We start from the raw sequence: 13,039 nt of genomic DNA, 5'->3' as shown, positions 1-13,039 counted from the left end.
TGATATAGCACTCGTTCTCATTGTCAGTTGTACTATATATAGCTTCACATTAGCCTTAGTGTGAGAGATGGACAACAGAGGATAAATGCATTTACTTTGTGAACAAACAATTCACTTCTTTTTAGAAAGAATTGCTAATAATGAAGCTATCACCATACGCCCACAATACTACAAGGTGTGGGATGATGAGGTTATACGGAGATATATGAAGTGTGTACAACGTGCAGGTGACAAAAAACGTAAGGACTGTGATGTTAGTGAGTGTAAACTAACGTTAGCGTCTGTAGCAGATTTGCTTCATCTTTATGTAAGATGATGAAACTGAAAAAGGTTTAACATTGTCTCTAATAAAGTAAGAAGTACGTGGTAATTAGAAAATATCTTTTTGAAGGTAACTTGCGTGAACAGCAAATGCAAATGTAAACGCATGTAAACAACAAGAAAAAAACAGTAATATTCCGTTTCTGATCAGTGTGGTGAAGTTTTGTAATTGTGACCTGGTTTTTGTATGAGAGGACTGCCAGGCCATTTTCCAAATAAGTAAAAAATGTTTTTTTTCGGCTAGATTCCAACCAGCGATTGATGGGCATTGTCTTGTAAAATTCAGTGGTCTTCTACTCTAATTGAACTACCGAATAATTGAGATGTAGTTAGGTAAAATGACAATTTTCATTGGGTGTTTAATTTCGTTGAATGACGTAGTCCTTCGTTTTAATAGTGAGAGGGCATGTCTCAGAGACAAGTTAATGTTAACTTCACAGTCCAACACATTTTTAGTTAAGTTAGTGAACTTGTGCGTTGACATGGTGGCAATTTGCCATTACATTCCAACCACATTTTACGTACCTTATTTCCTGGAACACTCAAAAACAACTTTTCAGGAGCTTTTATAAACGTATTTTACAGTACCATACTACACACCATTTGTAACCCATTTTCCAAAACGTAAATTCCAAAAAAAGACATCATTATGTATTAACGTTATGACAGTAGGAGCGGTGAGCTAGCCGGTGATGTCACAAGCATCAAATCACTCGAATAGAGTGTTTTAGCGGGCTTTCAAATTATTTGAATTTCATTTCCGTTCGTTTTTATAAAAAAAAAATACTGAAATTCAGGAGTGGAAAAAGCATGTTGGGACCATAATGTGACATAACTAATCATTTAAGACAATTTCCAGAAAACAGTCAAATACCATTCTCTCAAAATCACATCACTTTCTGACATTTCTGTTCCATAGTTAGAAGGCTTTCTAGTCCTTCATCCATAACTGACTAGATAGGGAGCTATCACAACGGGAAGAATAGCACTCTAACTTAAAGGAGGAAATGCGTATTCCTATTGTTACCACGCTAGAGTCCTCGTTCGCAGCACAGTCTCTCCCTCCCTCCCACCCTCCCTTTCTCTCTCTCTCTCTCTCTCTCTCTCTCTCTCTCTCTCTCTCTCTCCCTCTGCTCGATATTTTCGTAACATCCAACGGAGTAAAACTACAAACTATAAGAACTTCGTCAATGTCACCTGTTAAAGAACTCAGTAAGATTTTACAGCATCTCTCTCTTCCGAACAAGCATTTCATAGATTTCATTAACAAAGCTGGATTTGAAAACAGTAGGGCTGATCCGAGTCTCATCTACCGTCGGAGCAACAAAAATTGTTTATATGTTTCAATCTATGTTGATGACAGTTTAGTTATGGGCAGAAATAAAGCAGATATTGAAGAGTTCATGGAAGTGCTGAAGTTGGAGTTTCACACAACTAGAGGACCTCACAACAACTTTTTAGGTATGAAGATACAGAAAAAAGGAGGGAGGTCAATAACAATTAATAACACACCAATGTTGAATTTGTATCTGTCCTGAGACGCCATGACCGGCCTCATTTGAACTCTTCTGTTGGGAGAGTTAATTTGGAGTTGGAACGGCTGCTTGGGTCGGGTGCGGGGGCTCATATTGGTGTGGTTCCTGTTGATTATCTCAGTAGGTGGGACTATACCAGGCACGGCCTACATCTCAACAGGAAAGGGAAGGGGAAACTGGCTGGGGTAATAGCAGGAAATTTAAGGGGGGGAGGCACTGCCATGAATGGTAAAATACCAGTGGTTACAGGTGTTGGAGCAGCACCTTTTTTAGGATAGGTAAGACAGAAAGATGTCAAGTTCTACGAGAGGTCAGGATTGAAACAAATCTTCAGTTTAGGAAAGAAATTCAACAGCACAATTCTAGCACATTGGATCACCAATCACAGCTATCAATTATAAATTTTCACCAATCACCAGAAATTTTATCTCCACCAAGTTGTATCTCAGTCCTAGGTAATTGCATTGATGAACTAAAGTCACCCAACCCAATTGACATAATCTGCCTCTCTGAACACCATGTGACCACTGGTATAGGAACTAGGCCTAAGCACAATGAGAAACTCAGACAGGAGAGTAAGTAAATGTTAGAATAAGGAAAGGTTCTCATAAAAGTATAATTAAAAATAATGTAAGTATATTTCATCAAAATATTGGGAGTTTAAAGAATAAAGTAGATGAGCTTCTGGTTTGTTTGGAAGATTTCGAAGCTGAGAATGAAATAGATATACTATGCCTGTCTGAGCATCACATTGTTACTGATATGGATAAGGTAAATGTAAGTGGTTATAAGCTCTCTGCACATGTAATGAGAGAAAATATGGAGAAAGGAGGAGTTGCCATATATGTCAAAAGTTATCATTGTGCAAAAAGTATAGAAACAAAAAAGTTTTGTATAGAGAAACATATAGAAGTATGTGCCTGTGAGCTTAAATTAAATAAAGGCACATTTGTAATTGTAACTGTATATAGGTCCCCATCAGGAAATTTTCATCTATTTCTGAAAAATTTGGACTCCTTGTTGTGCTATCTGTCAGACAGGGGGAAGCAAATTATTATTTGTGGGGACTTCAATGTAGATTCTCTGAAAGAGGGTAATAGGAAAAATGACCTTGAAGTATTACTCGGTTCTTTCAATTTGACACCCGTTATTGATTTTCCTACTCGGGTGGTAAAGGATAGCAGCTCACTGATAGATAACTTCTTTATAGACCAAGATAAGTTTAACCAGATAAATGCTCAGCCTGTTGAGAATGGTCTTTCCGATCATGGTGCACAGCTAGTTACAATATATGACATAGCTCCATTCAGCAATACTAAACAGTCCTCCAAAGTAGTACGTTCAGTCAACAATTTAACAATTGCAAATTTCAGGGAAAGCCTACAGCAGATAGACTGGGATGAGGTGTACCGTGAACCTGATGCCAATTTAAAATATAATTTATTTCATGACATTTTTGTAAATGCATTTGAAAACTGCTTCCCCAAGAAAATAGTTAAATATACTCGTAAGAAACCTTGTAACAAACCATGGCTTACTAAGGGTATAAAAATATCTTGTAACCGGAAAAGGGAAATGTATCTGACAGCAAGAAAGAGTAGTGACCTAGAAACTATCAAAAATTATAAAAACTACTGTGTTATATTAAGAAAAGTTATTAAAAAATCCAGGAATATGTGTATCATGTCTGAAATCAGCAACTCTGACAATAAAATTAAAACAATTTGGAATATTATTAAAAGAGAAACAGGTCAACCAAGAGCAGAGGAAGACAGTATTACCATCAAATTGAATGAAAACTTTATGAACAAAAAGTCAGAAGTTGAAAATATTTTTAATAATCATTTTCTAAATGTTGTGGATATAGTAGGATCCAGGTGTTCATTAGAAGATGCTAGGCTGTCAATGGAAGAGGCCATACCTATGCAATTTGATACAATTGAAATCTCACCCACTTCTCCCTCTGAAATTAGGAAAATAATAAACTTTCTTAAAAGCAAAAACTCACATGGAATTGATGGCATTTCCAGCAAAATACTAAAAGCTTGTTCTCAACAGATAAGTAAGATTCTCAGCCACCTGTGTAATAGCTCTCTGGAACAGGGCATTTTCCCTGATAGACTGAAATATGCTATTGTTATACCTTTGCATAAAAAGGGGGATAGATCTGATGTCAACAATTACCATCCAATCTCCCTTCTAACAGCTTTATCCAAAATTTTTAAGAAAGTAATGTATTCAAGAGTAGCTTCACATATCTGTAAAAATGAAGTACTAACAAAATGTCAGTTTGGTTTCCAGAAAGGTTTTTCAACAGAAAATGCCATATATGCTTTCACCAGTCAAATTTTGAATGATCTGAATAACCGAACACCACCCATTGGGATTTTTTGTGATCTCTCAAAGGCTTTTGATTGTGTAAATCATGAAATTCTGCTAGACAAGCTCAAGTATTGTGGCATGAGTGGGACAGTGCACAAATGGTTTAATTTGTACCTAACTGGAAGAGTGCAGGAAGTTGAAATAAGTAGTTCTCGTAACATGCAAAGATCAGCACATTCCTCAAACTGGGGGACTATCAAGAATGGGGTTCCACAAGGGTCAGTCTTGGGTCCTTTGTTGTTCTTATTATATATTAATGACTTGCCATTCTATATTCATGAAGAGGCAAAGTTAGTTGTCTTTGCTGATGATACAAGTATAGCAATCACACCTGAGAAACAAGAATTAACTGATGAAATTGCCAATACTGTCTTTCAGAAAATTACTAAGTGGTTCCTTGTAAACGGACTCTCTCTGAATTTTGATAAGACACAGTACGTACAGTTCCGTACAGTGAATGGTATGACGCCATTAATAAATATAGACCTTAATCAGAAGCATATAGCTAAGGTAGAATATTCCAAATTTGTAGGTATGTCCATTGATGAGAGATTAAATTGGAAGAAACACATTGATGATCTGCTGAAACGTTTGAGTTCAGCTACTTATGCAATAAGGGTCATTGCAAATTTTGGTGATAAACATCTTAGTAAATTAGCTTACTACGCCTATTTTCACTCATTGCTTTCATATGGCATCATATTTTGGGGTAATTCATCACTGAGGAATAAAGTATTTATTGCACAAAAGCGTGTAATCAGAATAATAGCTGGAGTCCACCCAAGATCTTCCTGCAGACATTTATTTAAGGATCTAGGGATATTCACAGTAGCTTCTCAGTATATATACTCTCTTATGAAATTTGTTATTAACAACCAAACCCAATTCAAAAGTAATAGCAGTGTGCATAACTACAATACTAGGAGAAAGGACGATCTTCACTATTCAAGATTAAATCTAACTTTGGCACAGAAAGGGGTGAATTATACTGGCACTAAAGTCTTTGGTCACTTACCAAGTAGTATCAAAAGTCTGACAGATAACCAACAAGTATTTAAGAAGAAATTAAAAGAATTTCTGAATGACAACTCCTTCTACTCCATAGAGGAATTTTTAGATATAAATTAAGGGAAAAAAAATATTAAAAAAATAAAAAATAAAATAAAAAAATAAATATAAAAAATAAAGAAAAACAAAAAAACACAAAAAAATAAAGTTGTTATATTAACTTAAGTATGTTGTTAAATTAACCTAATTATGTCATGCATTGGAAAATTCGACTCGTTCCACATCATTACGAAATATCGTATTCATGATCCATGGAACTAGTATTAATCTAATCTAATCTAATCTAAAGAGGACTATACAATGGAAATTCTGAAGAGATTTGGAATGGATGAAGCTAATGGAGTTTCTACTCCAGTTGGACGTGAAGAAAGTGATGGCAAGGAGAAATCACAGCCAAAGTTTCTTAATGTGAAGTGGTGGGATGTCTGATGTATTTGACTACAGTCCTCCGTCCGGATATTGCTTTTGCAGTTACAAAGCGGCTAGAGCCATGGAAGATCCTACAGCTGAAGACTGGAATCAAGTGAAAAGAATGTTTGATTAAATCCGTGTGACATTTGGTGTTTTTTCATATTTTTTATTTGGAGGAAGTGTTAAAACTGGAAATAAAAATTATGAAGTTCGTCATATCTGTGATGCTTTATATCTTTGGCATGTAAGACAAGTTGAATCTGTGCTGTTTAAAAGCAGTTTTCTTCCTCTCGGTCTTTTATATGTCGGTATTCGAGCATGTAATGAAACTGTTGGCTAGTCAGAAATAAATAATCTTAACACCTGTGTAAAGTTTTGTCGCCTGTACTAGATGAATACCGTATCCTACAGGCTGTCAATCTATTTCTTGTAACTCTCCGAAGCAGAGTATGACTACAGCTTTGTTTGTACGCCACCACACATTTTTGTTTTTCACTCGTGACTGTGAGGTCTGTGTCGATACTAAACTGATGTTAACACGTCTTGATCCGTTGATTCTCACAAAAAGCTGAAGATTGCATGGTGAAAACTAAGTTACCCCACGACACATAGGACGGTTGAAATAAAAGACAGGTGATGTCTCTTATTGATAAAAATGTGGAAGACATCTCAGCATATGGAAACATGGATAGTTTGCGCCACATTGAAGCATTTCCAAAAAGCTGTACTTGAAGGCGACGACATCTACATTTAATCTCATCTTCCACAGTGACTGAATACAGATGTCTCGGTGTTCTGTTTTTGAAGATACCCACAACATTGATTCGTCGTATTGGTGGTGCGCAATACACTCAGGTATACGGTCGCTATTTCAATGTCCTAGGTGGTAGCCATCCTGACCCCCAAATCTGGAAACTGGATCTTTGATTTTTGTGACTTACAGTGCATAACCGCATGTGAAGCAAGCGAGTATCCTGCATGACTTAGACCCATAGAGCACGGATAGTATGTACCATCAATTGTTACTCCTGCCGGTGGAGGAGTGAAATGATTTTTATACACTCAGGTGAGCATGTAAGTATCCTCATCCCTCCACATTTTTGGTCGTATTTTTCATCAATTGCCTCGATTTTACTAGGTTTTCCCGTGATTTCAACGCATTTTACTCAATTACTCAAGGTATAAACCATCACTCTCAACGAGTTGTCAATCAACAGAACGTCTCGTCGTGTCCATCACGAGATAGGGGAGAGAGTGTCACCGAAATGATACAGGGTTTGGGATGGACATCATTAAAACAAGGGCGTTTTTCGTTGCAGAGGAATCTTCTCACGATAATCCAATCACCAACTTTCTCCTCCAAATGCAAAAATATTTCGTTGGCGCCGACCTTAGTAGGGAGGAGCGATCATCATGATAAAATAAAGGAAATCAGAGCTTGTATGGAAAGATATAGGTGTTCGTTCTTTTTGTGTGCTACACGAGAGTGGAATATTAGAGAACTGTGAAGGTGGTTCGATGAACCCTCTGCCAACCAATTAAATGTGATTTGCAGAGTATCCATGTAGATGTAGATGTTATCAGCCTATGACATTGCAGCACAGTTCTCAATTTCTGTATCATTACTAAACCACCACCTCCATTACTTTGCAGAGATGATATACAGGTGGGGATATAGCAAACCCTGTTACATTGCCTACATCACATGATGCAAATACTGTGTCTTGGTGTAGGAAATAGTCATCAGCAGAGAGGAGGTGCAGAAACTACGTTCATTAGCGGAAACATTTTATAAATTTGGTAAGATTTTATTACGATTTTACATTTCCCCCTATATGCATGGGAGGCACGAAGTATTCTCAAATTCCAGGATAAAGTCAGAAATTCAAGGATCTAGCACTTTGCATTTCGTTTCGAAATGAGCCTGTCGGCTAACAACCCTGAGCATAACTCTAGATACCCTCTCTCTATGCATCTCATAACTCTTCCTCTGTCTTTAACCAACCCCCCCCCCCCCCCCACAACATTGTTTCCAGTTTAATTTGGAGCATATCAGAGAAGTAGGAGGGTACAATACCCGCTACCTTCGATGTCTCTTGAAGGAACAGAATGAGCTGAGTTCGAAGTAATCAATACACTTCGATATTTTGCTTTCACAAAGACTATAACACATGTTCCAAACTTCTTCTGATCAACGCCGTTCTGCAAAGGCTGTTTTGTACCAGTCTTACTCACGTCACCTATCCAATTACACACGATTGTATACTGAGCTGTTTAGCATTCCTTGTTGGTGCATAGTAGATATGAGCCTGATACATTTGAGAGTATTGAAGTGCTATAACAGACAATTAAGAAGAAGAAGAAATGAATGATTTATACATAATGGAGCTCCAGAAGGAATTCTGTAGAATTGCTGTAGGTTTGGATTCCATACCAAGAAGGTACTGAGCAGAGAGAAATCATCGTAAAACATAAACACACATTCCTAAGGCTACATGTTCTGCACTTCAGCACACTATAATGTTGAAGCAGTGTGGTTTCTGATGTATTAGTCGTGTGGAATGAAATAAGCATAACAACACTGTTAATACTCCAATGCAGGAAATATATTCCAACACATGACATACATTCACCATGCAAATTTTCTATCCTGCTCTCTTGGCGAGAAACTTTAAGATGATAAAACTACTACCTTCTATACCAAAGGGAAAAACAACATAGTTTCTTTGTGATCCATGCTTTTCTGGAGGTATGTAGCGCCCACTGTACACATTTGATTATGGTTCAGAAATTATGCTATGCTGGCATCAGTTCTATAAAATGATCATTAACAACATAAAATGCAAGAAACGACATCCTAAGAGGAAACAGACATTTGCATAGCAGTGGCGTTTGACAGGTAAAATTACACAATATGCTGCTCTAACTCTTTGAAAAGAACACAGTGCCTCCCACACACGACACCTGCCAAGCAAATGTATATACAGGGATTGGAGTACTTCACAAGCCCCTGTCACTAACTTAGGATTACTGCAGTTACGAAACTGAAGACTCGATTTATGTCTGAGATGTGGTAGGGGAATGGAGTACTTTGCACACATCTTCGTTCATCAATTAAAGGGTGCCGAAATAGGTTTTCCATCACTTTGGTGGATATGATTCATCATACATGCGTTGGCAGTACTCTGATGACCTTGGTATGGAAATGTTTGCTGTTAACAACGGCAAGTAGATAGTGCTCTAAGTCACACACAATACATACAACTAGATACGAGTCGATTGCAGGTCATGCACCCCAAGAGAACAACGGAAAAAATGGTTAAATGTGTGATAAATGACCTGCCTCAACATTCCCCTCTCTAGAGAGCATCATCAACCTACCATTAAATCATACCTCACTATTCAACTCAACAAGCCACCTTCCTTCATGTTGACCTCCACTTCAAAGACAGCTACATCAATACCTCTGTCCATATCAAATCTACCAACCACCTCCAATACCTCCACTTCAACAGCTGCCACCTATTCCATACCAAGAAGTCCCTTTCACACAACATAGCCACCCATGGCTGATACATGTGTGGTGACAGGTGGTCTTCACAGACCATAACTACCCACCCAAGAAACAGATCTCCTGTGCCTTATCTCTCCAATTACCTACCACCTCCCACAGTCCCACCGTCCAGTCACTGTGGAGCATTCCCATCATGACTCCATGGCTGGAGCAACTGAACAACGTTCTCCACGAGGGTTTCAGCTATCTCCCATCATGCCCTGCCTAGCCATTAATCTTACACCTCTCCCTCAGTTGTATTCTACTGACCACCAAACCTACACAATATTGTCGTCCATCTCCACACAACCCCTGCTTCCAACCTGTTGCCTCATGGCTCGTATCACTGTAATAGATTTGTATGCAAGACCTGTCACATACATCCTACCACCACCATCTACTCTAGTCCAGTCACAAGCATCACCTGTCCCATCAAAGGCAGGGCTACCTGTGAAACTAATCATATAATCTACAAGCTAAGCTGCAACCACTGTGCAGTATTCTAAACGTGCATAACAACCAACAAGCTGTCTGTCCACATGAATGGCCAACCGACACACTGTGGGCAAGAAACAACTGACCACCCCTCTGCTGAGGACACCACCCAATACCACATTCTTCATTTCAATGACTGCTTCACGGCCTGTGCCATCTAGGTCCTTCCCACCAACACCACCTTTTCTGAATTGCACAGGTGGGAACTCCTTCTGCAATATATCCTGTGTTCCCATAACCCTCTTGGCCTCAACCTCCATTAGTCATTTTTCTTACCCATCTATCCCCTTCCCCATTCTCATTCCAGCACCGCACATCCTTCTATTCCTCTAATGCACCCTCAGTCTTTTTACTTCTCTCCTTTTCTGCTCCTTCCCCCCTCCTGCCTTCCGTCTAACCTCCTGACTGCACCTGGCTACCCTTCCCTCTCTCCACCTCGTTCCCGTATACTCCCACAAGCAGCACTTTACTGTCCCACATTCCTACCCTGCTATCCCTCCCCCTCCCTGCCCCAGCCTCCTTCTTACCCCCGACACCCGGTTGCTTCTCCTGTCACGTACTGCTGCTCACTGTCTGGCCACAGCAGCTGTGGTCATGTGTGTGAGTTGTGCCTATCTGCTTCTCCACTATGCAGGGTGTCCCATGTATCTTGACCACCCTAAATAACTGTTTGTCCAGGTGCAAATTACAAAACATTTCAAGCAAATGTTCTTTAGCCATCAGGGGGATATCAGTCAGCATGATTCCCTTCGTGGTAGCTTTGTTTTTTACAAAGAGATGAACAGCGGTATGACTTTTTTAAATGGCACCCTGTATTTTTAATTCAGTACTTCATTTCCTCTCCTAAAGACCTATTCAAAAATGTATCACACTGTACCATTCACTGAAACACAACATTATTAATTACAGAACACAACATTGGCGTTGACGCTCCCAGCGCTTCGTCCAGGTACTCAGATTAATTGAACACATCCATGTGCTGATGTTGCCAGAGTACAAATGTAGGCATAAGTAGAATACACACCCGTCATTCTGTCAACCAGCGTCAGTTGAAGAGTTGTGTGAGTAGAATGTACACCAATGAAGAGAAGGTAGAAATGCTGCTCATCTATGGGGAACGTAAGTTAGCAGAATAGTATTTGCAATACTGTTTTCTTATGTATGGGTACATTTAGTACAGTAGTTTAGTTCTATTAAATTGTGTTGTGTAGAGTAGGCATACAGTAAAGGCTATCCTTCCTACAAACTGCACTGACATAACGTTTCTTTTATTGTTGTTGTTGAAGTTGGGCTAAATGCTACGCAGGCAGCAGAACTGTACAGAGAGCGATATCGTGACAAGAACCCACCTTCCCAATTGATGTTTTCTCATCTTGTTGCGACACTTCAGGAAACGGGAAGTTTCAACCCACGACAATGCAATCGTCCTAGCACCCGTACAGAAAAAGCTGCCGAAGCTACTGTTCTCGCTCCCGTTGCTATGAATCCACTTGTGAGCACAGGACAGCTTGAACACGAGATTGGCATTCCTAAAACCTGTGTACATCATATTCTTACACGTCACCAGTTCCATCCTTACGATGTACACCTACATCAAGAATTGCATGGGAATGATTTCCAGAATCGTCTACTGTTCTGTCAGTGGGCACAGCAGCTAATCCTCGCCAACCCGAACTTCTTCTTCTATTTACCGATGAATGTTCCTTCTCAAACAAAGGACACGTAAATACAAGGAACACGCATTAGTGGTCCAGCGACAACCCATGATGACTTTGACAGGTTGAACATAAGCGTCAGTGGAGAGTTAATGTCTGGTGTGGGATGCTTGGTACTACAATGTTAGTCTAAATGGCACAGTGTATGCCAACTTCCTCAGATGAATTCTTCCTCCTCTTCTGGATGAAATGCCATTAAGAACCAGAATGCTTATGTGGTATCAACATCTGCAACCAGAGTTATAGAATATTTGCAAAATTGGTTTGAAGTGAACAAATTAACCATAAATATCTCTAAAACTAATTATATCCATTACAGGAAAGCAAAGTCACACTCTGATCTAGATCTCAGAATACAAAATAAAGAAATTGTGAGAGTTGCTACCACAAAATTCTTAGGTGTACATACAGATGAAAATTTAGACTGGAAATCCCATATCCTGTATCTCTCACATAATTTAAGCTCTGCTTGCTTTGCTTTACATGTTATTAGCTTTGTATGTAGTAGGGAATGTAGCAGAGCTGTTTACTTTGCTTATATACATTCTGCTATTACCTATGGCCTCATCTTCTGGGGTCATAGTAAGAAAAATCTCAAAACCATCTTCACTCTACAAAAACAAGCCGTTAGAATAATTACCAACAGTTCAAGGCTAACTCCTTCAAATCAATTATTTAAACAGCTGAATATTCTACCCCTACCGTGCCTCTATATACAGAAAAGCGTAATTAATGTAAAACGAAATATTAACAATTTCCAATCCAACTTGGATCTACATACTTACAACACAAGAAAGTGCAATGACATTCATATAAAAAGAGTTAACAAGGCTTTGGCGCAGAAACAAACAAACATACAAGGAAGTAGATTGTATAACAAACTACCGGTAAAGATAAAAGAAATAAAAAAATTGCCTTCATTTAAAGAAGCAGTATTCAAATTTTTAATGACCAACAGCTATTATAGTGTAAAAGAATACCTGGAATAGCTCCATACTAAACAATTATTGAAAGGTGGCTACACTGAGCCACAGCGCCAGAGATTGCGCCAAAGAGTATTATTCAGCCGCCTCCACTGGCAGTGCCTGTCAAGAACTCGTAGTAGTCAGTGCTTGGGCAGAACTTGTAGTAGTCAGTGCTTGTTGAGATGTGCTAGTGAAGAGTGCTGGTCGAGAACTCGTAGCAGGCAGTGCTTGCTGAGATGTGATATTGGAGAGTTCTGGTTGAGATGTGGTAGTAGCGAGTCGGTGTGGAGAGATTGTAATGTTTAGAGTGCTTTTCATCAATATAAACGAAGGTAAAAAAAAAAAAAAAATTTCTTTTCTCTCTCATTATTTCAGTGTCCTAAATAATGCGTCATTACAGGTTCAGTCAACAAAGCATCTGGCGTGTGTTCTTGTATTAGAGTGTAATTCCGGGTTTCTTGCGCAATTATAGTATTTCTAATTTTTTTTATCACGTCAGTATAAATGATATTTAAAATTTCTTGTCTTGTTGAAGAAGAACCGTGCCAGATGTGTACGTTGAGTCACACTCCCACACACAGAACAATTACACTT

Source organism: Schistocerca americana, chromosome 5 (assembly GCF_021461395.2).
Source record: "Schistocerca americana isolate TAMUIC-IGC-003095 chromosome 5, iqSchAmer2.1, whole genome shotgun sequence".
Lineage (NCBI taxonomy): Eukaryota > Metazoa > Arthropoda > Insecta > Orthoptera > Acrididae > Schistocerca > Schistocerca americana.
The sequence above is the reverse complement of the archived record's forward strand: the minus strand, read 5'-3'. Positions refer to the sequence as shown.